This window comes from Corvus hawaiiensis, chromosome 3 (genome assembly GCF_020740725.1).
Source record: "Corvus hawaiiensis isolate bCorHaw1 chromosome 3, bCorHaw1.pri.cur, whole genome shotgun sequence".
NCBI classification, from domain to species: domain Eukaryota; kingdom Metazoa; phylum Chordata; class Aves; order Passeriformes; family Corvidae; genus Corvus; species Corvus hawaiiensis.
Window position 1 is genome coordinate 119,392,458 of NC_063215.1, and position 25,049 is coordinate 119,417,506.

The 25,049-nt window shown below is 43.5% G+C and overlaps 2 long non-coding RNA genes across 2 annotated transcripts in view; one reads left to right on the forward strand and one right to left on the reverse strand.

Moving 5' to 3' along the window:
- LOC125323647 overlaps positions 1-25,049 on the forward strand; it is a 70,147-nt gene that overhangs the window by 42,311 nt on the left and 2,787 nt on the right. The window contains exons 3-4 of the long non-coding RNA XR_007202597.1: positions 4,373-4,556; positions 21,029-21,212. This is a non-coding gene — a long non-coding RNA (uncharacterized LOC125323647). The remainder of the gene's footprint in view (positions 1-4,372; positions 4,557-21,028; positions 21,213-25,049) is intronic.
- LOC125323648 lies at positions 1,178-23,478 on the reverse strand. Its single transcript, XR_007202598.1, has 4 exons — positions 23,380-23,478; positions 20,821-20,955; positions 3,354-3,541; positions 1,178-3,066 (listed from the first exon to the last, which is right to left on the reverse strand). It is a non-coding gene; the product is annotated as an uncharacterized LOC125323648 (long non-coding RNA).

Here is a 25,049-nt window from a genome sequence, read left to right on the forward strand (position 1 = left end):
CCTCAATAACCCCAAAGCAGTCACTCGCTGTGAGCCTTTTGCTCTGCCTCTTTCTAATGCCCTGCACTTTGTATTCTTGTTGGAATTCTTAGTCGGTAGTTTGCCTCAAAGAAATAGCAAGGAAGACTCTGCTATTCCATCTCTAGAAGAGCTTTCCTGAGAGACAGCTAAAAGTTTCTCTAGTTATTGCCAGGTGTTTCAGAATTTAAAAATTGCCGTGGAAAAGCATAAATTGTTTGGGGCGCAGTTGGTTGAAATTCTGTCAAAATGAGATGATTTTAATGAGTGTGGAAGGAGGCTGCAGGCAGGAGTCAGCCATGCCAACCTGCGAATAACCTCAAATGATTATAAATAGCGTTGTGATAACTTGAAGCTTCTCAATTTTTGAGTGGTTCTTCTGTGTCTGACAACAGAGATCCTATATTTTGAAGTTTAAAGCCCTCATTCTATACTCATCTGTTTTGATGGGGAGATGAGGTAGAGGAGAAGGGGGAAAGGAAGTTCCTGTCGGTCCCCACTCTGCCCTGGGTGCTGATGTAAAGGTGTCAATAAAACAGTCATGGTTTGGAACATGTATAGGTATGGGTATTCTGGGATTTCCTGATGGGGCTTTCAGGCTTCTATTCCAAATCCTTGCATTTTTTGCACTTCAGGTTTTGGTCAGGCAAATCTTCCTGAGAGGAGAGTAAAAGGAATTATAACCTACATGGGACCTTTCAGTTGATTAAATTTTTCATCCTCTGAGGAAAACAGTGTTTAGAGTTTGGGAAAGTGAGATGGTAAAATGTGCCTAATTACAGTTGACTCCAGTGGATGAACTTCAGTGTTAGTCTGGAAAAGTTGAAAAGAAGTCCATGGTTATTTTAAAATTAATTATCACTCTTCTGAAGTCCTGCTGAAAAGAAAAAAACAAACCAGGCAGTAAAATGACTCACAGATGAGGCAAAATCTACCATATGTCAGCTATGCCTCAGAGCCAGTGGGGTGCTGCCTTTGTTTGTGTCAATGGGGTATTTCTGCTGAGGTATTCCAGGACACACCTTGTGCTTCCCATGGCAAAGCCCTGGCATTTGGTGGGTCTGACACGACAGGAACAACACTCGGCTGCCTTTTTTGGTTTAACATGAGTTTTTATTTTACAGGTAGATGCTGAGGCCTCGCAGCACTTGTAATTATAATGTAAATATTTGAATTTTTATTTTTCATAATAGTTCACCTGACTTTAACTTCTGCTGAGTACAGGAGATGCAGGAGCTGAGGGGGAAGGAACGCATGTGCAGATCTCCTCAGCAGGGCATTGGCTCAGCTCTCCTCAAATATTTCCTCCTGATGTGTTGGTGCTGAACATGTGGGTACTTCCTCCCTGGTGACGTCAATTCCGTGGCTGCTGAGGGCTTTGGTGTGCTCCAAGTCATTTACACTGCCTAGGACACAGGGAACAAAGCTTGCTGAGAGGCCCCTGGGCAATTCTCTCTCCAGCAGGCACAGGGCAGGTAGAAATTTCCCTTGGGACATCCCTGGAAAAGGGAAAACTTGCAGTCAGGCCTGGCACACCTTGTTGTAAGTGTGACTGGGGGTGGGTGATGGCTGGAGGTGATGCTGTCCCTGACCATGGCACCCCTGGCCAAGGACAAATCCCACAAACCAGGAGGGACAGAAGGCTCATTGAAGTCTTTGCCTTGGAGAGAGGAAAAGAATTCTGCCTTCCCTCCCTGGGAACAGGGTGATTTGTCATTTTAAAACTCTGTTTCTGTTCACTCTTTATCCGCACCATCCCAAGCATTACACAGGCTGATAATTTAAGTGCAGCATCCAGGAGTGCTTTGTCCAAGAAGTTGTGTAGTAAAAAGGTACCAGAAAACACTACAACAGAGCCTCAGGGCAGGAAAGCAGCTGCTCCGGTAGTGATGGGGATTCTCTTCTTTTGGCTCCCTTATCTTCTTTGCCCTCATGGATGACAAAGAGAAAAAGCAAATCATGCCTCCTCACTCAACTGTGGGACTTGTAGGAACAGCAAAACCACTTCAGTGTTGCCATGGAGCACTAATGAAGTACTTGTTAGTGGGCTTGGCTATTTATGGACCTTATGTTCAAGCTGGAGTGGGAGTTTCCCTGTTGATCCCTGTTACAGAAAGCTGCACCACGGATGAGGAGCTAAAATTGTATTTTACAGTCTGGATCAGCAAATCTTCTGATTTCATTGATGAAACCTCGGCACAAAGTTATTTTTGGATGGCAGTTCCAACCTCTCCCTGACTTTGTAGAGAGAGTTAGAGAAACCCAGGGCTTCTGTGTGCCACAGCACTTGGGTTGGTACCAAGTGGCAGAGGAGGGCGGTGGCCAGGTAGGACACTGGGTGAAGCACAGCTGCGGCAAGCACCAGGAAATTCCTTGTGGAGCCCAGGTGGATGCGGCTCCATGTTTCCTGCAGGAACAACAGGCTCCTGGCACCTCTCTGAGGGAGGCAGCGGCTCAGGCAGGGCTGCAGGGAGCTCCTTGGGCAAAAACTTTGTGATTCAGTAAATGAGGCTCTGTTAGACTTCCTGGACAGTGGGCTTGCTGTGGTAGAAGAGGAATTGCAGAGCTCTCAGAGAAAGGCAGAATCCTTCTGAAATTTGCGGGTGTGAGAGCTGCCAGAAAAGTTTTAGATGCATTGTACTAAATTCAGCAAAAGTTGGGAGAGAAGTTTCAAGAAGGAGTTAAGGGGGAGCAAACGTCTAAAATAAATCTCTGACGCTGACTCTGTCTATGTGCTGGAGGGGCAGACAAGGGGAGGAACAAAAAAAGTGGGTGAAAGCATTTTATGGGGACTGGAAATTCCTTTGTGGAGTGAAGCTGCTCTCTTGTCCCCTTGCTTTGAGGAGGGACTCAATCTTTGTCTTCTGGGCCCAACTGAGAGAAAATATTCCATGTGATTTAGGAGATAACACAATTCATTCAATTCACCTAGAAAAAGAAAAAGCATGAGGTATTGCCTGTGATTAAACCAATCTGGTGCCATTCTGTTCTGCTCACAGACATTCCACCATCAGAAAAACAAGGGGACATCTTCAGATGGGTTCTTTGCTGTAAAAGAAATGTGAGGTGATTTCTTTTTCACCAACGAATCAATGTACTAAATGTATAACCAATGTATTTTCAATGTACTTAAACTGAAACTACACACCAAGGCTTTAAGTCAGTATTATGAAAAAAATCAACACCAAAAAAGCCCCCAAAACATATCCCCCCCAAAAACACCCAATCAAATAAACCAGAAAAATCAGTCAACCAAACTAGAAAAACCCAACAAACCAAAGAACCCAGAAGGAATGGTAAATGTCCTCTTATTGATGTCCTTAGAGAACTCTCACCTCTAAATGTTACAGGGCGGTGGTGCAGACAGGTTTTTGTCCTGAACATTTTCTAAGAATGATTATTTGTCCTCATTTGTTGCTTGATAAGAGTCCCCTTCCTTCCAAGTCACTCCAAGAAGACCATGCACAGCTCCCTGGGATCAGCCACAGAACTTTTATTGTATTAGTTTCAGGCTCATTATTTTCTGGGGGAAAAAAAAAAGGTGGAGACATTTAATAAGATCAGTTACCCTTGGAGGTAATTTAAGCTCTTCTCTCTGTAGTTAATGAGCAAAATAGACAGGAACCAAAAGATGAAGGTGTTTTTGCCAGTGCTGTCAAAAGGTGCATAAAAGTGACTGAAAGCCTAAGACTAAAATAATGATTTTGTATATAATTAACAGAAAGTTCTCAACAGTTTTGTATTAATGCTCCCAGGAAGGTGATGCAGATATTTGGTTATTTGACTTTAGTCAGACTTTACATGCTTGAAGCAGAAATCACAGCTGATGAAACAGCACAATTTTAAGTCACTGATTCCTGCTTAACGAGCCTCCTTAGCATCACTCAGGGAACTCATTCCCAGCCTTTGTGGAACTTGAGATTAATAGGGACGAGAGAATTCACCACGTGGAGGCTTTTGAGTTGGAAAGACATGCAAAGCTTCCATCCCAAACTGCCATTTATACACTGCTAAATGCAGTATCCCAAGGATAGGACCTAGGACCACTTTTTCCCTTTGTAGAACAAGTAGCTAACATCCAGTCTTTACTCGCTGGAGGAAATTGCTGTCAGGCATTTGCTGTGCTAATCTTGGTAAATCTTTTGTATGTAGTATCACTGATTTCTGTGTTGGGAACTATGGAACTTGTTCGTGGTGGGGATCATCCTAAGGATGTTTGTGTTTTACACAAATCGTGGATTTGGGATACTCGGGAATGCCTCTGCTGTGCCCAAAAGTTTTGCGGGATGCTTTTATTGCTGTGGATTGGCTACTAAGTCTCTGTTTACTCAGCCCCTCTGCTTTGCTTTAACAGCTCTGCCACTGCAAACCAGCCCAGAGAGACTGATTCCTGAGCCAAGGATCTTGCACTGATAACATTGCTGATAAACCCCTGAGAAGGGACACGATGAGCCGCTGGAACTGCTCCCTCCCTGGCCACTGAAGGGCTGCCTCCCAGAAGATGGAGCTGTTTGCCTGAGACTGCTGATGGAGACCTTGTAAGTTCAGTATCACATGAAACTGGGGAATTCGTACAGATGTCAGGGAATTACTCCTCACAGCTGAGAGCAAGAAGAAAGAAATGAGCATGCTGACTATAATTATTTTATTATAAAAGAAAGTTTTTATTTGTTTTTTACCGTGGTAAATTATACTTCTTAACAATAATAGTACATGAAAGTAAGTTCAGTTATTAGAGTCCAGATGCCAACCTGGTTTTTCCCTTTGAAGCTGCACATGATTCTTGGCAGATTTAGGTATATAAAGCATTGCAATTTTCCTGAGTTTATCACTTGATTAGAGAGGGGGTGATTTGTCTTATTGACAGCAGTCGCACCCTTTTTGCTGGAAGCAAATCCATTTACTTCTCTCTGGGATGGAGCAGGGTATTTATTTCTGGTGTACTTTGGTTTCCACCTGTGAATGGTATGGCCGGGAGGGATTTTAAATTTCCACATTGAAAATCAGGTGAAAAAGTAATGAGCATAGAAGATTGAAAGCAAAAGATGGATGTTGATTCTTGCTCAAGGAAGGATGGTTGGTGGGAACCCTTGAGTTAGGGCTGAGCAGCAGAGCCCTTCTGGGATCAGATGATGAAGGAAATAGTAAGTACATGGGGATTTGAATACATTTCTAATCTGTTTGTGTGTATTTAGTGTGTGATCTTCTTCCCTTTAAAGCAGCGTTAACCCTCTCCCTCCTTCCCTTCCCTGATCACCCCAAATCTGGGATAAGGCTCTTGGTCTCTCTTAAGCCTGGAGACACTGAGGAGCCCCTCTGGGAACTGGACAAGACTGCTGTTAATGACAGCCAACAACTGTCAGTGTCTCAGCCTCACTGTGGTGGCTGCTGTGAACGTTTTACTTTTCATTTTATTGCTGCAGATCAGATACTGGTTTTTACAGCTCGCATGTGTGCTATCTAAACTGCAAAAAAGATTAAGAAGAAGGGAAGTTTTATAAGCACTGACGTGGTTGTCATGACTACCTAAGCCACTTTGCTGGTGCCATACAAGTCTTTCACTTTATCTGTCTAGCTTTTATACAAAAAAACCCATACATTTATTTCTGCATGAGAGTCTGAAGAAACAGGGCTCAAAAAAGGTCTGTAACGTAAATACGTGTGTGGGGGGTGTGACATGCAGGTGAAGCTGAGGCTCATCCCCCCAGTCAAATCACAAATGTGTGTGTTAAGTTGTGTTAAATGCCTTGGACAGGGAGAGAGCCAGGTCCCAGGTATCTCTGCTTTAGTCTGAACCGACAAGATTGGAGTCCTGGCAATCAGGGCTCCAAATGACATGGGGAAACCGGCTGCTCTGACTTGCTGGGGGGTGCAGGTGTCCTCCCTGAAGCTGTCAGCATTAGAAAGTTTGAATTTATAGATAACATATTCTTAAATAGCCTCACCATCTCTTTTTTGAAGTCTATAAGCCTCTTCCACAGGCCTGTAAGGCTGGGACAGCTGGGATGTGTGAATACTTGGAAAAGTACGGTTGAGCCCCCAAAGCCTTTTTGGTGGTTTGAGGGTTTTCTTTTTCCTCTTTTTTTTCTATAAAGGAAGGTTTGCTCAGTGACAGAGTCATGGCTCATGCAAGGGAACGACCAGAAACAGGAGTAGTATGTGTGTAAATGTTAGCATATTCTTGGTGCTTTATTTCAGGCAAGCAATGGGTAATCACAAGGAGAGCAAGGAAAAGTACTGAGTGTGTTTGGAAAAAGAAAAGATGTACCATGCTCTGAGCACGGGGTCTCCAAAACAACAAGGGGCAGTTTGAGATAAAGTTTTGTTGCCAGGAGACTGTAACCACGAAACAGAAATGCTGATTAGCTGAGATACTTGAGAGATGATGCAAAAAGACATCTCAGTGTCTGTGTTGTGTCAAAAACCTAAAACAACACAGTTATCTTGGAAAGCTAAAAACAACAATGCAGATCCTAACAGCAGTAAATCCAACCCAAGTGCAAGTGGTCACAGGCTGATCTAAAGTTTAAGAATATAGCTAGAGTTGGTAATTAAATGACCCAGGAGTTAAATTATTGGAGGAGGAGGAAGAGGGTAAATGTATGCAGCTCTATCATTTTTTGAGCACTGAATCAGCTCAAACCTGCTCCAGAATGGGCAGCTGAGGTGAGAGGACTCTCTGCAACCTGTGTGTGCCCAGCTTTGTGCTTTCCTAAGGAACCAGGAACTTCTGAAGAGAATCATTACAGCATAGTAAAGCATTTTAAGTTCCAGGTGGGCATCAAGGAGAAAAGTTCAGGAAGAAATCTGAAAGAAATCAAATGAAAGGGAACAAGGATAGAATTTCAGAAGACACAGGCCTGGTCATCGTGTTCTTTTAATGGTAATAGGAAAATAATAACTTGCAAAAAAAGAAGCCCTCTGTTAAAAATCTCTTCTTTTATGTTCCCCGGGGAAGGCTGTTCTGGTCAGAGGAAAAGAAAATTGTCCACCATGCTGAGGCAGGTTTGCATTCCTCTCTGTCGTTTGGTTGCTGACAAAGCTGGCAAATACCTGTGTAAGAGAAAACATCTGCAAAGTGCTCCTGTAGCTGGTGGGGATGTGAAGGAAGTTTCAAGTAAAACTATTTCCATATGTTCATTTGCTTTTTTCATGTGGGGAGAATCTGGAGCTGTGAAAGCGTTTGCAACTCCTGAAAAAATTGTAGACTATTCAGTAATGTTATTAGGATAGAATCAATGATTTATACTAAGCATTCCTAAAAATTGCAAAATGTAATTTAATTCTTTTGCCAGTGGGGAAATGGTGAAGAAATGAGTTGTGCTTGCTTAACTTAATTTTTGTTTCTTAGCACGAGGTTTGTAATTACTTTAAGTAAGCAAGTTATTTGTTTCCGTTAGCAGTAATTGACGAGTGAATGTGATAGTGACATACTTTGTCCTGAAAACTTTACTAGCAAATCCCTGTAGTTAAGAGCTCTGGCTAAACTTAACTGTGCCAGGTGGATCCTCCAGTGTGTCATCCCAGAGAGTCAGCTATCCTTAGCGTAATGCCTCCATTAGTAATTGGAACCTGCAGGTCCCTGTTACTGCACACTCCCTGCAGTAACACCCCTTAAATCCTAGTGAGAAAGGCAGCATTATCAAGGTAACGAGGTTTTATTGCTATTTCTCAGCTAATCTGTTTTATTGTGACTTTGGCTGCTCTGCAAGAAACATAAAATTAGGCCTGGATCTCTGTTTTCTACCTGTGGGATAGGTGGAATTTGGAGTGTGTGACTCCAAGGGCTTTCCGTCTGGGACACTGCTGCTGGTTCGTTATTCCCATCATGGGGGTGTTGGACTCAGTGTCTGTGAGCAGAATTCTGCCAATTCCCAACTCCTGGGTCCCTGTGCCTTTCCAAATGCTGTTCCCCAGTGTTTTGCAGTAATGTGTGTGATTAGCTGCTGCTGCTGTTCTATTGATTGATACCAGGTTAAAGACAACCTGTCAGGCTTGGCTTCCTTGAAAAATGTGTGTTAGAGGCTGGATTCTTCCAGGAACTGTTTGTCACTGGGTATTTGCTCCTGTAAACAACTGCTGGTACCAACCTTCTGTAAATGCTAAATAAAACTGCCATTTCCCCTGCCTTGGGAAACCACAGCATGTCCTCAGAGCCCCACAGGAGTCACTGGGGTGGCTTTTAACAACCTGTGGCAGAAAATCCATCCTGTGGCACAGTTAGTAGGGAATGCCCAATCTCCTGTCGGTCACAGATGGTTCTGGAGCTCCTCAAAGCTGAAAGTTATCAAGCATTTTTAAAAACCAAGAGTTCCTAAAAAGGAAGGGTTTTTTCATAGGCAGAGTGCATCTCAGAGAACATGCCCTGTGTAGCTCTCCCCCAAGTATCTCGGGAGTGAGAAGTTACAGAAAAAAAGCAGACTGGGGAGACACCTAGAAGTCCTCAGGGATTCATAGCTGCCTGTTTTCCTTCTTCTCAATTCAGTTGTTTCCTGCCACAAGGAGATGTAGGAAAATAAACAGAATTATCGCCCGGGAAAGGAGAGTGCCGACTGATGAGTGCATTGTGTGGCAGCAATCTCTTCATTGCACTGGTAGATGACAAAAGTCGTCCCTAATGAGGGTTGCAGACTCAGCCATTGCTGATCAGCCCCTCACGGATTAGGGATACTCCAGAGCAGCCAACTGTCTGCAACAAAGGAGTACATTTTCTCAGGATAAAAAAGCAAGCTGAGGATTACAAGGACCCAACAGTCTTTATCTGCAGAAAATCCTTGTTTCAGGTTTCTTACCTCTTCTTAAAGGCTTGGAATAAATAATATTGATTTCCTTTAAAAGTTAATGTGTTCACTGTTGAAGTATGCACACAGCTTAGAAAAAAGAAAGGATTATTTTGCTTTTAAGCCTTCCTTCAATGTGAAAAGAGATCTATTCTGTCAAATTTCTCTACAAATTATAAATTTGTAAAATCTCTATTTTATTAAAAATTGAATTTTAATTAAAATTTTCTAAATTATAAATTTTCAGACAGATATCATATATATATTTATACTTATTTGAGCTGTTCCTGCAGGGATTACTTCTCACCTACTAACTGGAGGTGAAAACATATTTGGAAGCTTTCCAGTTCCTATCTCTGTGTCAACGCAAATATGTAGATGCAGGAGAAGGCCCTTAAATTGGGGTCAGTGGAGCTGTTTCCTTGAGCTCTTTCCTGGCAGTGATACCTCTGAGTCCAAAGGAAATACCTGAGTGAAGGTTTGTTGTGTACAGTCTCTGTGTTATTTTGTGGTTTCCTAGTGCTGAACTCCCGACCAGTCCATAACATCTGGCTGCATTTATCCACTTGGCACAGAAACTCTCTTTTAAGTGCTCTGCTTCTGCAGAGTCATGGAAGATATTCTCAGGAGCTGACCTGCAGCAAAACATATCCTGGGAGAGCAGAGCAGCCATGGATCCCCTGCTGGGGGATAATTGATCCTGTACCTGCTTTACGGGCAGAGGGATCGAAGCACTTCCCACTGGGGCGCTGCCTGGCTCGGAGTTGTCTTTCCATTAAGGCCTCGTTGTCAATGAGCTGCCCCAAGACTGGAACAGGATGCACTCAGTGGGGAAGCAGCAAGCACTGGCAGGCATCGTTAGCGGTGTTTGCTCTGCGAGTGAGGTGCCGGGCTCTCAAATAGAGACAGGCAGGATCCAGGCTAATCCCTCACTGCTCCTGGCATTGGGCTTTGCAGAAATTCCCTGTAGCTGGAACACTGCTGCCACATCCAGAGTTCAGCTGTGCCTTGTAAGCTGCTTAAATATTAAATGGTTATTGATTTCTTATCCTGGGAAGCTTGATTGTTTAAGCCAGCTGAAACCTCTGTAGGTCCGTAACAAAACTGGGAGTGGTGGGTTTGAAGGGAGAGTATGGCAGAACAGCTGGAGGCGGGGAACGGCCATTACTGCAAGCAGGGTGTTGCTGAATGCCAGGCAGAATGGCCTGAAAGTCCTGGTTTGCCTTGGGCTCTCATTGGTTTGGGACCGGTGCAGGGCTCAGGGGCTGCAGCAGCACACAGTTTGCTGGTAGACGATATTGGTGCTGAAGGAGTTTGTTCTCCAGTTAAACTGGGGTGGATTTTGGATGGATTTAGAAATAAGGTCGTTCCTAACTCAGAGGCTGGGGCTGAGGGATGTTCCCTTCTCCTGTGGTTCAGGTTGTCTCTCTCAGTGGCTTATATCCACTACAGAGAGTTTCCAGGAAAGGTTATTCAGCATTAGTGTTCAGCCCTTGGAGACCTTCAGGGAAGAAGCCAAGGAAGTGAAGTGCATATTTTTGCAGAGTATTTTTCCATCCAGCCCTGGCCCTTTGATCTGAAATGTGTAACCTGTAACATGCCTATTCCATAGCAGCATATCCAAGCCCTCAGTTCAAATGTTGAATAGAGAAGAGTCCAGTTTGCAGACCAGATTTAAATTTCTTCAGTTTGGAAAGGTTCTGTTTTTCATGCAATTCTCTTCACTATCTGTTTCAGATTACAAAATTTATGCTACGTACTTCTATTTTCTCACCTGACTTCAGCAGTGTCTGGGTCTGCTATCCCTCTCCAGGCTGTACTTTTCTTCTGCTTTAAAATTGTCAGACATTTTCAAATGAGCAAGCTCCTGATTAATAACTAATTGGCTTTAGCAAACAGCTCTTGCTGGGTGGTTACCTTGAGCCAATTCCTATTAGTATTCCAACACACGCAGGAAGTGTTCTCCCTCACTGGAGGCTGATGTTACATCTCTTTAGCCACTTATAAAATAAAGCTAAGTGAATTAGTATTGATTCCCTTACTTGTAATAACAGGAATGCAACCTAATCGCCTCTCCAAATCACCCAGGCATTCCTGACTGAGGCTGGAACGGAAAAAATGTATGGAGAGGGCAGGAATTTTGTGTTGCTGAGGGGAACTGTCTGTGACAGGCACTTAGCCAGGCAGGGCTTGCTCCCCACCTGGGCAATGAAAACATTTTGAATATTACAGTTGCAAGGTGCAAAAAGAAGTTTTTCCTTCCACTGTGTCTCGAATTATGTTTGGATTTTGTATAGACAGCCAAGATTAATTAATATTTTACAGGCTTCACACAGAAGTTGAATCTCTCACAGCATTTCTCCTGTTTTGTTAAGCTCACACTCCTACTCTCTGGGAGAGTGTTTCTTCTTTATCCATTTTTATGAGCAGGTCAGGAAATATATTACTCTTATTATAGGCTCTAAATGCAGGTACAGTGGAGAGAAAGAAAGGTGTAAGTTATGGAGATTTTCTGAGAACTTTTCTCTTTTCCTGTCTGAATAGGTCTTCCCTCCCTTAGTCTTAAATAGGCTAAACCCTCCTTTCTTCCTTCTCTCTTGCTGCAAATCCTGGAACACCAGAGCAGAGCACTGTGTTACACTGGACAATTTACAGAAGTTCTGCTGTGCATACTGAAAATCCTCTTGCAAGGCTCAAAATACCTGTGCTGCTGCCAGAAATGCTGCTGCTGCTGCTGCTCAAAAACTAAAATAATAGTAACAAAACAAGAGACCATACCAGAATAGAATTTGTCATTAAGAAATGCTGACCAGCTTTTCTGACCAACCTACTTTGTGCACAGTATTCAACTGGCTACAGGAAGCTATTCTGAGGTAATACTTCTCCTGAGAGAGGTCACAAATACCCAAAAAATGCCATGCACAGCTTTTGCAGGACATTTAGGACCTAATCAAACCCAGTAAGGAAAGGAACTACTTAAAAAGTAGATGAAATCAGGTTTTGAAATGTTTAGCCTAAACTACTGATGTTTAAACACAGAGCTGACTTTGGAGAGAGGTTTGTTCTTCACTGAGCTTTTTCAAGCACACTTCTTCCACTCTTCATTGCCTCAGGTTTTCAAAACTTCAGGCAGAATTGCATCTTCAATGAAGGTTCCATGGAATGTCACCCGCTGTGACATTCCAGTGCTCAGCAATGCCATGTCCCTCTGCCCAGCCCCAGGGGTGTGTGACACACCTGCTGTGTTTCCCATGAAACTGGTCTTGGATGATCCTGAAAAGATAAAAAGGGACCCACCCAGCTCCCAGATTAATGTCACTTACAGATTTATTTAATCTCCTCCAAAAACCTTCGATCAAATAATCCTTGTCGTGGCTGTTTGTGTGAAACGGGTAGAGACAACGTGTAGTAAACTTCCATGGGGAGACAAGCGGTAACCGAGATTATTTCAGAGGACAGGAAAAGTTATTCAGAAACCCCTTGCATCTCTTGAAATGTAGCACACAATGCATTTGTGCAAACATGAAAGTGATAACAGTAAAATTCCCTGTTTCTCATGCTCTTTCTACGTAATCAGACATCTGTTCCCTTTCCGGAGTGACGCTCCCCACCTGCCACAGATGAGCCCGGAATGTTTGGTGCTTTTATTCCAGGGAGTTTTCACAACACAAGTCAGAACAAATCTATTCAATTTTCTTTTTGTTGCTGTTGATTGTGTGATGCCAACAAACTCTGCAGCAATTTGCTATAAATGCAATGGTAGGGAAGGAATTTTCATTAAAAAAGTAGGAAGAAAATTGCAAACGAAAACCCAGTGGTCAGGACTTTGCTGACAATCAGTTTAAGCAAGGTTGGAGTGTGCTGTCAAAGATTGGATTGAGACACTGTGACCTTTCTATGGAGGCTCCTTCTGGAGCTGGGGTAACTCCTACTAGAATGTCCCTTTGTCTGACAGCTGAAGGGCTGCCTGGAAGCTGAATTCCAAGGCTATTCCCAGGTCCTGTTGTGCAGTGAGAGCGTGGCAAGCTGACTGTAGGACCCAGCTTTCCCAGGGGAACACGGTGGCTGTTGTTTGAGAGGGAGGCACTCACAGGAAGCTGAATGTTTAATTTAATGGTCTGTATTTGAAGCAGATATAGGAATTCTGCAGTCTCTCCCATCTGGAATTTCACTGTTGCTAGTGGAATTGCCAGTGTTGGTAGGTATGTCACACATAAAATAACGCCACACTTCTGTTTCCTTCACTGTGCTTATGTGACATGAAAGAAATTAGGCTGGGTCCTGAGGTATGGTAAAATATATTTTGCTGTGTGCAGGGGCAGTGAAGTCCTTTGGGGCACTTTTATTGAGCACGAGTTACTGCTAGGCTGGATCATAGGTTAAAAAAAGAAAATTCAAGCCCCGAAAAGCCCTTTTCCAACCATTTCTGACTTGCATTTTGTTCCACTCCTTCTCCCGTCACTCTGTTGTACTCACTTGTTTAATGCTCAGGATATACAAATAATTTTTAAAGTTAAAGTGTTCCTATCTCAGGACAGAAAGTTACCTGTGTAATTCCTGCCATTGCATGGCAATGATCACCAAGAGGAGTTGTGGGATTCTTTAATCAGTGGGAATCAGGAGACATTCCTGTTGCAGCAGGAATTTATAAATATGCAAGTTGATCTCTTTATGATTGAAGGCCAGTTTGACAGACTGTGGTCTGGTGACTCATGGTTAAAAAGGAATAGTCTTCTGAAAACAGGAAACTTCAAGTTTTTCATCTGTTTTCAAGCTGAACATCATTCTTTCCTGAGAGTCTTTTAGAATTTGCATGCAGACATATCTACTTGCCTTTGTCCTATCTGGAAATAACTATTTTGAAACAGGAAAGCTATTTTCCTGCTTAATGTTTTTTCTCCGTTTTCAAGATTTTTTTTTTTTTCCATCTAGAAGTAAAAAATTGGTTCACTTCTGAATATTGCTATCTATTAACACCCTCTGCTAAGTGCAGTTCAAGCCTTTGAGCTGGATTCAGGTGGAACCATCCTGAGCTCAATCTGTTAACCCCTCCTTTAGGAAAGGCTTAGGTTTGCTCATGTCTAAAGTCACTGCAGGGCAGCATTGAAGAGAATGGAAAATCAAGGGTCAACTGTTGCCTTTTTACAGTAAAAACATGATCAATATTCAGTATTTTAAAGGAAAGTTTCCAACTCCATGAAGCCAAGATGTTTGACTGTGAGCAGAGAGTGATATTGCCCAAACTTGACCATTTTTGGCATTATTAATAAACCCCAGTGTTCCTCAGAAAGGGCCAAATCACCTTTTAGCATTCAGTTTTGTGCACTTGCTAATATTTACATTTGGTAGAAGCTGGTCTCTCTGGGCTTAATTACTGGGGGGACACCTTGCAGATTAAACTGAATCATTTTTAATATTAAAAACCTGCTTGAAACTCTTTGTGTTGCAGCATGAATAGCTTTCTACTCTCTTGTTTTGCTCCTTAATGGAGGATCAAACACTGTTTGCTTATTCCAGGAACAAGTGCAAGCAATGGCACAAAAATATCCTGTACATCATTTTAGTTATTGGGGGGGAGGGAGGAATCACCACTTTAGTTCTAATATTTTGACTAGATTCACTGACTCCATAGTTCCCTGCAGGCAGCACTCTGCCTTGGTGCTGTTTATGGGCTGAGCCCTTCGGCTGGCAGGAATAGGTGTGGTTTTATTGTCCTCTGAACTTCCTGAGCCCTGAGTGGCTCCAGAAGTGGTGTTTGAAATACCAGAGTACTCAGGCAATGACAGAGCTTCGAGCACATTTTTTCTCTAACAGGAAAGATCCCCCGAACTCCTGGCCCTGCTGAAGGCAGAAATGCATCTCTTGTTTTCTCTGTTCACAGTTAGACATGAGGAGGGTCCCTGCTCTCCCCAGAGCAGCTTTAGCACCTGCCACCCATGCTGGCCCTGCTCAGCCACACAACTTCCTTTTCCTTTTAATTATAGAGAGGGAAATGTTAGTGCAGTTCAGCTGCTTCTGAACCATTGATCCGGATCATTAACCGAGCACAGGGACATCGGGGGGCAAAGGGGATATTTTACACACTGCTAATAAGTACTGGCTTTCAAGGGAATTTTTCATAGAATCGTGGAACGATTTAGGTTGGAATAGCCCTCCAAGATCATCCAGTCTGGCCATTCCCCCAGCACTGTCAAGGCCACCACTAACCAGTGTCCCCAAGTGCCACATCCACAGAGCTTTCAAATATTTCCAGGGATGGTGACTTCCCCCCTGCCCAGGGCAGCCTGTTCAGTGCTTGATGATATCTCAGTGCAGAAATTTTCCCTAATATCCAATTTGAACCTCCCCTGTGGGCTGAGCATCTGTAGCTGATGCCACAGGTTGCAAGAAGAGGGAGTTTACCACTAATTGTATCTGCAAAAGGCAGGAATGCTGGGCTAATTTCAGATGATGGATTACGTGTAAAATCAGCTTTCCTTTGGAAAAAGTTCTCCTTTATGGTGAGTAATGAAAATAATACTTCTCTGGTCAAGCTGAATATATTAATGATTAATATAAAATTAAGATAAATCACTGGTGAACAGTGCAGTAAATATGCACTGAAATCAATCAAGTTTACATCACATCCTATTAATTACTGGGATTCTCTTCCACCAGGCTCTGTTTTGTTGTGTTCACTATGTTCTCATCCTCCTGAGCCACTTCCATGCTCACATCCCAACTCTCCCAGACGCTTTTTATTCCCCTCAGTACCCACTCACATCTTAGCAAATAGATCCTTGTGTATTAAGTACCACAGCACTCAGCCAAGGACCTGCCGTACTGGAGGTTACAGGGTATTCGGGGGGGATTTAAAGCTGATGATGCTGCTGAGGAATCTTTGCTGTTCTGCCCCAAAAATAAGCAGGTTCATTAAGGAGCCATTGAATTTCCATTCCCAGTTTTGTTCATGTCCCATGGAACTGAGAAAGCGGGAGGTTCTGTGATCAGCCAGTGCGCGGCCACCAGTGATGGGCGAGTTCTTCGTGTCTCCCACCATCATCATTATTATTGTTATTGTTTTTATTATTACCCATTTGTTCTCTGTCCTAAATATCCTGATGGACTCGTCCACTGGGCTCTGAGTTGCAGCTGGATGGCAGCCCCGCCCCTTAGGAATCCCAGGGCGTGGTAGGAGCTGGAGGCTGGAGCGTGGGGCACATGGGACACCCGGTGTCTCCTGGCTTCTCATCGCCAGCTCCAGCTCTGAGCTCCGGGGCTGTCCTGCCCCAGGACGGGGAATCCTAAACCACCAAAGCACCAAGGGGTGCTTCCCCCGACCTGGATCTTTGCTGTGCGTGGAGAGAGGGAAGGTGAAAGGAAAGGAGAAGAGGAAAATGTTCAGAATTTCCACAAACTCTGGTTTTCCTCCCTTTGTTTCCGTAGCTGGTGCGCAGTGCCCAAGCCAGGAACACGCGTCCTCGGGCAGCGGGACTGGCAGTTTGGGCTCTTCCTTTTCCCAGTGCCAAGTGTGCCGAGCTGGTGCTGCTCGTTGTGTGTGAGGACGGCGGCCTGCAGACACGTCCCTGTCCGCAGCATGTCCGAGCTGGCGGCTCGGGTCGCCCGCGTCCCGTGGGGGTGTTGGGGGCAGAGCCCTCCCTGTCTGTGCAGCTGCGGAGCTCAGCCTGGCTGAGGCTGAGCCAGGAGCCCTCAGGTCCCCACGGCCACTTTCGTTACGGTTTGTTTTTTTTTTTTTTTGCTTTCGTTGTGTTTGACGTTTTGAAGGCTGAGCCTCATTCCAGGCGGGCAGTCGCTAGCAGCGGGCTGGGAAATGAGCTCTGCAAGATGGAGAACAGGTGAAAAAGGGGAAAAGAGTGACCACGAAATTAAAATGAGATTTAAGGCACATTTTTTGTCTTGTGTGGTATCTGTTCAAACAAGAAACTAGAAGCCAGAGACCTTAAAAATGAGAGAAAACGTGGTCCCTCTTTACCTTTTGGGAGACAGAGACATACTTGGTTCATTTGGTGCTCTTCATGCTCAGAACACAAATTCCCCTGGTGATGTACCAGCAGTGGTGCTTGCAAGGCCAATGCTGCTTTTGTGAATTTTGTATTTTATACTCCAGCTCTCCTTCTCTTTCACCATTCTATATAAATGCTGTGTTCTGCCAATATCAACTGGCTACTGCAGCAACAAAGTCTGTACCATGGGCCAAGGGAAGGCTAAAGGAAAACACAGCTCCTGTGCCTCCTCCTGGAATGCTGGAGCAGGCAGACAGATGGCACAATTTAAGTGTTTGTTTCTATATTAATGTATCAGCAACAAACTAAATTTCATCTGCAAGCTCAGTTTCTGCCTTTCTCAGCCTCCTAATGAGGCTGATACATCTTCTGAGAATGTCAAACAGTGCCTCCGAAATAGAATAAATTCTTAATAATGTAATCAGATAGTTAAACATTAGCACTTGCAAAATTTTTGGCATTAAGTGTTCTCATTAAAGTTGGTTTCTTCCTTGTTTATGGCAAATAGGGTTAGGAGTGCTGAGGCAGCAGGATCTGAGTCTCTTTCAAAACCACCCTGTTCCCTAGATCCATCCTGAAATGATGTGGCAGTGCTGAGGAAGCCAATCCCATGTCCAGTAATGTCTTAATTGAGTTTGAGCTGAAATAGTGCCCAGAGGGTCTGTCCAAGGTCAGGGCTTGTTTGGCCTGGCAGCGAGCAGTCAGCTGGGCATGGAATCACAGAATCTCCTGAGCTGCAAGGGACCCAGCAGGATCACTGAGTCCAACTCCTGGCCCTGCACAGACACCCCGAGAACCACACCAAGAGCTGTGTCCAGAGAAACCTGCGCCTCAAAAGGCTTCGGGAGGTGGAAGATTTTCCCTCTAGGCAAGGAAAGCTAAGGCACAGCAAGTGTTGCCTCTGCTAGTGGAGATTCTGGAAAATCAGTCTTGATTTCTGCAGCTGGGGAGTTTTTCCTGGGATCGTGGTGCTGCCCTGAAGCTTTTCTGAAAATCACTTATCAGTAGGTTACTCTCACTGATCTCATTTACACAAGGCTTTGTTTGGAAGTTTTTTCCAATAAATAGGATTATTTCTGAAAGGTTAAAATGCTGAAGAAACTACAATATTGGAAGCATGTTATAAAAAACTAGGAAAAAAAAATTTTTTTACAAGGAGTCAAAAATCTTCTCCCAGTGCAAGGTCCACTCTAAGCTGTAAAGCCTGGCTCACCAAAGCTGTGTTAAAGGGGTCTGGAAAATTAAGATGAACTGATTCTGTTGAACCCTACCAAAATGGGTTTAGTTGTTTGTTTGGTTTTGTTTCTTAGACAGAAATATTTGGAGGAAATTAAAATGGGAAATTAACAGAACTGTAACTTCCCTTCCAAACATTTTGGTGGAAAACCATCAAAGGAAGAACAGTATTTCTGTGGCTGTGAACATAATTGAGTCCTCCAATATACTGTGCTAATGGTTATTTCTTCTGTAACAATGTATCCTGAATGTATCCTGCAAGGAGGATGGAGAAAGTGTTTTAAGTGGAGAGTAGGTAATATTTTGACTTAATCAAGAGGATAATATTAAATGACTTGTAAAACAGTTGGCCAGATGCAATAAACCTAGCTTGGAAACAAGGCAAAGATATTCCCTTGGTTCCCTGCCCCAGTGGTTCAAGGAATAGATTTCCAAAACATAACAGCCTTTAGAATGTGATTGAAATGAAGAGATCCCATCTCCTGGGGGGAGTCTGCACACACAGGGATCTCAGCTCAGAGGGGCAGCAGGGAGGGAGGAGGGAACAGGAGACTGAGAAAGGAGCCTTTCTCACAACAAAGCTGGGAGAGAAACTCCTCTTAAAATCAGGTTGTGCTGCAAAATGTACTTTGTGACTCTGGTGGTGAATAAAAACCCATTTTGGATTCTGGGAAAACTATTTTAGCCCCTTCAGGATATTAAAGAGAAGAGCTGCGCTGGGGGGTTGGGTACTGAGGCATCCCAGCTTCAGATGGCCTTCAGTGATCTACTGAATTCAGGAGATTTTTTTAATGAGCGCTGGCTCCAGAGAGAAACGCAGTCCAAGTGGTAATTAGGCACTGCGCTTGCTGAGATGACCAAAATAAGGCTACAAAGTGGTTTTAAGACTGATAGGCTACCTTTTGGAATATTTTTTCCTAGGTGAGTGCCATGAGTTTCAGTCACTGCATTCCTCTCTCCTTTCAGCCAAATTGGGATTTAATAGATTTCAGACAAACTATAAATGGAGAGCTGTATGTACATGTGAAGCTGTCTCATAACTTCATTTATTATAAATACTAACAATACCTGCAAGACCCTAAAAGCATTTGCTTTGCTGCAGCTGTTTCCAAATGGTATCTCCACTTAAAGGCTGGGAATGAAGGCTGATCTGAAAACAGCACCACACAAACATGGGTGGTGGATGTTGCATTTTTTAATTGCACATTTCTGTCTCCCTTGCGGAAGCTGAGCGGTTTCTCTGCAGTGCTGAATTCAGCCCCACTGCTCTGTCTAACCCCCAAACTCACCAAATTCCTGCAAGGATGAAAATCAACTGCCTGTTAAATGGGGAGTTGATACAGGAATCCAACAAAATGCTGATACCCATTTTTAATTTACTAACTGAACCCTTGGAAGCATTTCTTCAGCAAACAGCTTTTTGTAGTTCTGATAATTACTGAATAGGGAAAATCCAGCCCTTCTTGCTATTCCATGGTATACTGGGAATATACACATTGAATCATCTGGTGCCCCAAATTTGGCTCAGATGCCAGGATGAGTTAGTGCATAGTTAAATATCTGGCAGATTAATAAAAAGCATTCCCATCCTCCTTCCATGTGCAAGATACTTGCAGTGAAAATGTATGTGAGGAAAAGAAAGTATTGGAAAAATAAAGCCATCTGGTGTGAGAACAGCAGAGCTTGTTGAAAAATGGTGTCTGCTCTGAAATGGGCACAAAACAAACAAACAAAGCTCCTCCTTGTGATTCTAATTTCTTCCAGTTGCCTTAGTTCAATAAATATATTCCACTCTTTTCCTCTCCTCCACTGAAATGTAGTTTCCAAGCTTGAGAAGGAGGAGCTGCTTTGAAATGAGTAATTGAACCATTCAGTTTTCATTCCTTAGGACAGAAACAGGAATTTTTTTTCCTAAACAAAACACTTGAGTGTAAGGTTTGACTCCTGTAGGAGTTCATCCAAAAAATGCAGGAATCTGGGGAAAGTTTATATTTAAAGACCAGGAGTATTTTTCAGTGAAAAATAGTAAGTTTGAAAACATTAGATCTGAAAGTTTCAGCCAGAAATAGTGAACAGGGTCCAAAGGCAACTTGAGTCAACAATTTACTGAAGAAAAGCCATAAATGGCATAACGTAATCCTGAAGGAAAATTGAAATGACAGCCCTATGGCACGAAACAAAGTGGGTTTCAATTATAAAATCAGGCTGTCAGTATTTTGCTCCTCCACCAATGCAAGGTTACTGAAGACAATTTCAGCTGTCTCCAGTTTTACACTGCGTTGGGAACAGTAACGAGCACGTGGTAGATCAGAACCACTGGATGGACAGAAATGGGAGCAGGAAGGGCCTCATTTCTCTCTGCCCACCACACTTAAGCAACACTTTGAAGAGTTTTCCGTCATTGCTGACCTTAACACAATTCCTTCATAAAAGGAGAAAACTCAGTATCCTCTTGCTGTTTAGCTCAGGTCCTAATTTCATGTGTTCAGTGTTGACTTACAAAGTTATTGAATTAAAGAGCACAAAATTTCTTAAGTCAAACAAAAACTTTATATCCTTTCCAGCTACCATCATTTTCTGTGTACTCTAAATAGTCTTGATGAATTAATGGCACCTCTGGGGGAAGGAAGAGCAGAGATCCTACAAAATCTGCCCACTTTTAGAAATAACTGTAGCTCAAATTCATCACTCAGAGTGTAGCGTATTTTTTAGAAATACACATTGACAATATAATCAAATATTCATCCTCCTCTAAAAAGCCATTATTGCAAATCCATTCTCACCTTCAGATGTTCAATGCCACATTTTCTGAAGATGCATCCTGAGAGAATTTCAGGTTTTATATGTGATGTAAGATTTGGTTTTTTCCTTTCCTGAAGGATCTTCCTTGACTGTGTTCACCAAATTGAATTTCCACTCTGTTAGAAGAGGAATGTTTTCACATTTTCCATTACCTGTATTGCTAAAAACTGGTTCTGTGTTGTCTTCCAGCCTCCCAAACCGTCACATTCTGAACTGGAGGGATCCTGGCAAAGTGGTTCCTATGGGTGCTCTGGGGGGCGGCAGAGCCAGGGCTGTGCCTGGACAGCAGCAGCTTCACCCACACCTACAGACGTGCCCAGTGCCAGCTTGCACCAGCCCCTGGGCTTTCATCTGGAGTGAAGAAACTGGACAGGTGGGGACAGCAACTTTTTAAATTTACACTTTTTAATAACCTAAAAACGCTAATTTAGAGACTCATTAAAGCTGAGATTATCCTTACCTCTCTTCAGGAAAGCAATTAACCAGTTTAGAGAGTGGCACATCCCTAAATGCTCTCCCAAATCGCAGAGATTAGGGACCATCACTCTGGATTAGGCAATGGATTACCAAGTGGAGAAAAAGACACTTGGCTGGTAGGGTTACGTCAAGAAAAGGAAATTATGCTCTTTGATTGATGCACCCAGTTAAAACTGTCTGAAAGAGCTCAAATTCAATCACAGGCACAGGGAAGTGCTCACAAATGCTCTGAAGAGCAATAACCGTTCATACAAATTATTTAGGAGAAAATTTGTAGAAGAAAATGTGCTGGCGAAAATCTAAACTGTTCCCAGTCAGTTCTGGAGTAGAAACTGCCGAAAGTCATTAAATTATTCACTAACCATCATTTGTTCAGCTCAGTGTATCACAAAAGTCATTGATTAGGTAGTTTATAGGAGTTGGATGTATTTACAGAAATGTGTTTCTCTTCCCTCATGTTACTTTGGAGCATGTTGGGGTTTTCTTAAAAAAATACAGAGGGATTAAGTTGTGCATTATTTATGGGAAATGCTCTGTACTCAGATCCTGAGCTAATGGGGATGGCACCATGAGAAGCTTCTAACTATTCAGTATTGCATTTCACTTTTCAAAATGAACAGCCTTGGCCTGAAAAATATATTGGAGATAATGAGAGAAAAGCCAAGCAAAAATAGTCATAATATATATGAAAGAGGAAAAGCTTTCTGGTGGATATTTATCAAAATCTCTGTTGTTTGAAAAGCAGGACTTTTTTTTTCTTTCTTTTTCCTCTCTTTACTTCAGCACAGCAGAACTTTCCCCAGGTGAGATTCAACAGCTTTTTACCTTACAGCAGCACACATTCTTGACTTTGAGACTGGGCAGTGTTGGGTGTAATTTGTTGTAAACCCTTGAAAGTGCCTGACACCTACAGAGGAATCCACTTGGTCATTAATGAATTAATCTCTATAGCAGGGGATCAGAAGATTTTCACTGTTCCCTGACAGAGACAAAATGCCTCAGCTTGAACTTTAGCAGTGAATTCCAAGTGTGTGGGAGGAGGTTTCCTCCCAAAGCCACAGAATGTAAATCCATATTTCCAAATGTGCAGAGGTGCAGGGTTGCTGCAGCACTCAGAGATCAGGGAGGGACAGGAGTGTGGTGAAACCTCTCACGCGACTGGCGCGGGATCGCCTCACTGGAAGTGGAGAGGAAAGTAGGACGAGGAGTGCTTACCCTCTAATTACTCTGATCTGGCATATGTTTTTAATCTCTTGGAAGGAACAGGAGAGTTTAAGCCTAGAGAGGATTACTGTGGTAGTCTTCTGTTACTTGTGCTTTGCAAACGTAGGCTTAATGTTTTAAGTGCCTTGCCCCATCCCAAATCTCCCGAACAGTGGTGCGCTGTTACTTCTGGGTTTGGCCCCTATGCAAAATCAAAGGTAGTGAAATTCCTTTGGAGTGGGGATGGCAACCCAGACTGTGGGTGCGGATCTGTAACAGCCTGATCTCTGACGGTGATACTAAAAATCCTCCAGTGGAGCGCCTGTGCTGCGGATCTCCGAGCGGGAGGTGTGGATGGAGGTGCCAGACTGTTCCCGGGAATCCGTGACTGCCTGCTCAGCGCACAGCTATTGTTACACAAGAATATGCAAAATAATTGGGGCTGATTTCAGTGTCGCTTCTGGGAGTTTCTGTGCCGGCAGCCACAAATCCTGGATGCTGAATGCTAACATATGCCAATATGGAACAGGCCTGTTGCTCTCAGTGTAAATCATTTTATAGCTTTTGTTTCCTGCAGGCTGACAGGATCCACTGTGGCAGCACCAGCAGAGTGTTGGGCACTGCTCAGTGAGGGGCTGGAGAAAGCTGATGACTAAAAATAAGGAAACCATCTCCCTTTTTAGGGCTCTTGTCCCTTTTCCAGTTACTTTGGGAAGGCTCTTACATTGCAATGCTAAACCCTTTTTCGCCAGTGGCCTGAAAGCAACAGATGTTTGAGTGTTGCAGATTATTTAGACAATTTCTTCCTAGTTCATAACTGCTGAAGCACCAGCACAAGGAAAATGCAGAGTTGAGCTTACCAAGGCTTAGGGTTGAGATTCAGTGTCCACAACTGGAGTTGCAGGAATTAAGCAGGAGTGATTTTTAATGAGGAATTGCAATTGGTTCCTTGCTCCCTGGCAAACTGAAAAAGACACAAAATCAATCCAAACTTAGTGTAAATTATTCATCTGACTTTACTGAGTTTAGCCCAAACAACCCAATGAGGCGGCAGTAAAAGGCCCTTTGCTCTGAGGGGCAGCAGAGCCCTGAACCCAAAGCACAGCTGAGTTAAAAAGCTCCAGTGTGGGTGTCACGTCTCCTCCCATTCCAGCTAAACAGACACTTGTAACTTCCCAGACTTTGCAGGGAATGCAGCGGGGTGTTTAAATGCTGGGAAAAAGTGCAGGAACCATCAACATTTCACACCCAGTCTTAAAAAAGGAACTGAGTAGGATTAGGAGAATAATGAATTTCTCAGATGAACAAACGTTCAAATGCTGGAGCACTGCGCTGGTGAGACAGAGGTTTAATGAACTCTTTAGAGGTGGTGTAAATTGGCACCGCTTCAATGGAGCCCACAAAAACCCCTAGCCCTGGCTTTATATAAATATACGGTGATGATCTCCCTCTCTTCTCTTGGGAAGCTTTTATCCTCAAAAGCCACGTTCCATGCGAATTATCTTCATCATTTTTTCCCCATTTCAAGCTACAGGCTCTGGCCTCTCTATGTAACTGTAGCGTTTTCTATCAGAAAATCAGGCAGTGCTTTCTAAGGGCAGCTCATGCATTGAATTCAGCTGTCACAGCTACTTGTGCTGCCTTGGGTAATTGGCTTCTCACAAATCTTTATCTAAAATATAAAGGCAAATAACTATTAAAAACCTTAACCTAAACTGAAGCAGTAAATTAGCCCACAAATTTCTTTTACTGCCGCGTTTTGGTTGGATTTACTCAGCCGATAAATCAGAGCTGAGCAGGAGGTTTGCAGGGTGATGGTCACAAGGGGCTGAGCCTGGGGCTGTAAATGTTAAAGCTGAGCAGGCTGAACCAGGAATGATAGGAGCTCTCCTCCACACAGGGCTTGCAGGTTCTGCTGCTTCCTCAGGATCGCAGGACTCTATCGCATGTTTTAAGCACTTGTAGGATTGTTTCGGGGATAATTTTTTAACTGTAGGATGGGAGGAGGTTGGTGGGGGCCCAGCTTTCTCCAGTGAGCAATGGTTGGAGCCACCACTCAGACCACAGGATGGCAGGATTTGGCTTCCTCCTTAGCCCATTTGGTTTGAACTCATGTGCCCAGAAAAGTGCTGGGAGGCAGGGGTGGAAAAGAGCAGGAAGAGCAAAGGAAATGATGGCTGAAAGAATTGTGGGGGAGTTTCAGGCAGGGCAAGGCAGAGAGCCTTGCTGGACTGACCCTCCTGTATCCTGAAGAACATTTCCAGGAATTGTCCAACCCCCAGACCGTTAAGCATTGGGTAAGTAAAGTAAAGCATTGGGTAAGTAAAGATTTGGGCTGTGAATACTTTGGTGAGGTCAGTTGATGGTTCAACTCCGAAACTGCTGTTTGATTTCTCCTCTCAGTGCAGTGGGTCCTTGCCCCTTGAATGTGACTGAACTCCGTGTCTGACAAACCAAGTGATAATAGGGATTGTCTTGTAAAGGTCACTCGAGCTCCTGGGTGCTCTTTCAACCTGGAAGGCTGAGGAAA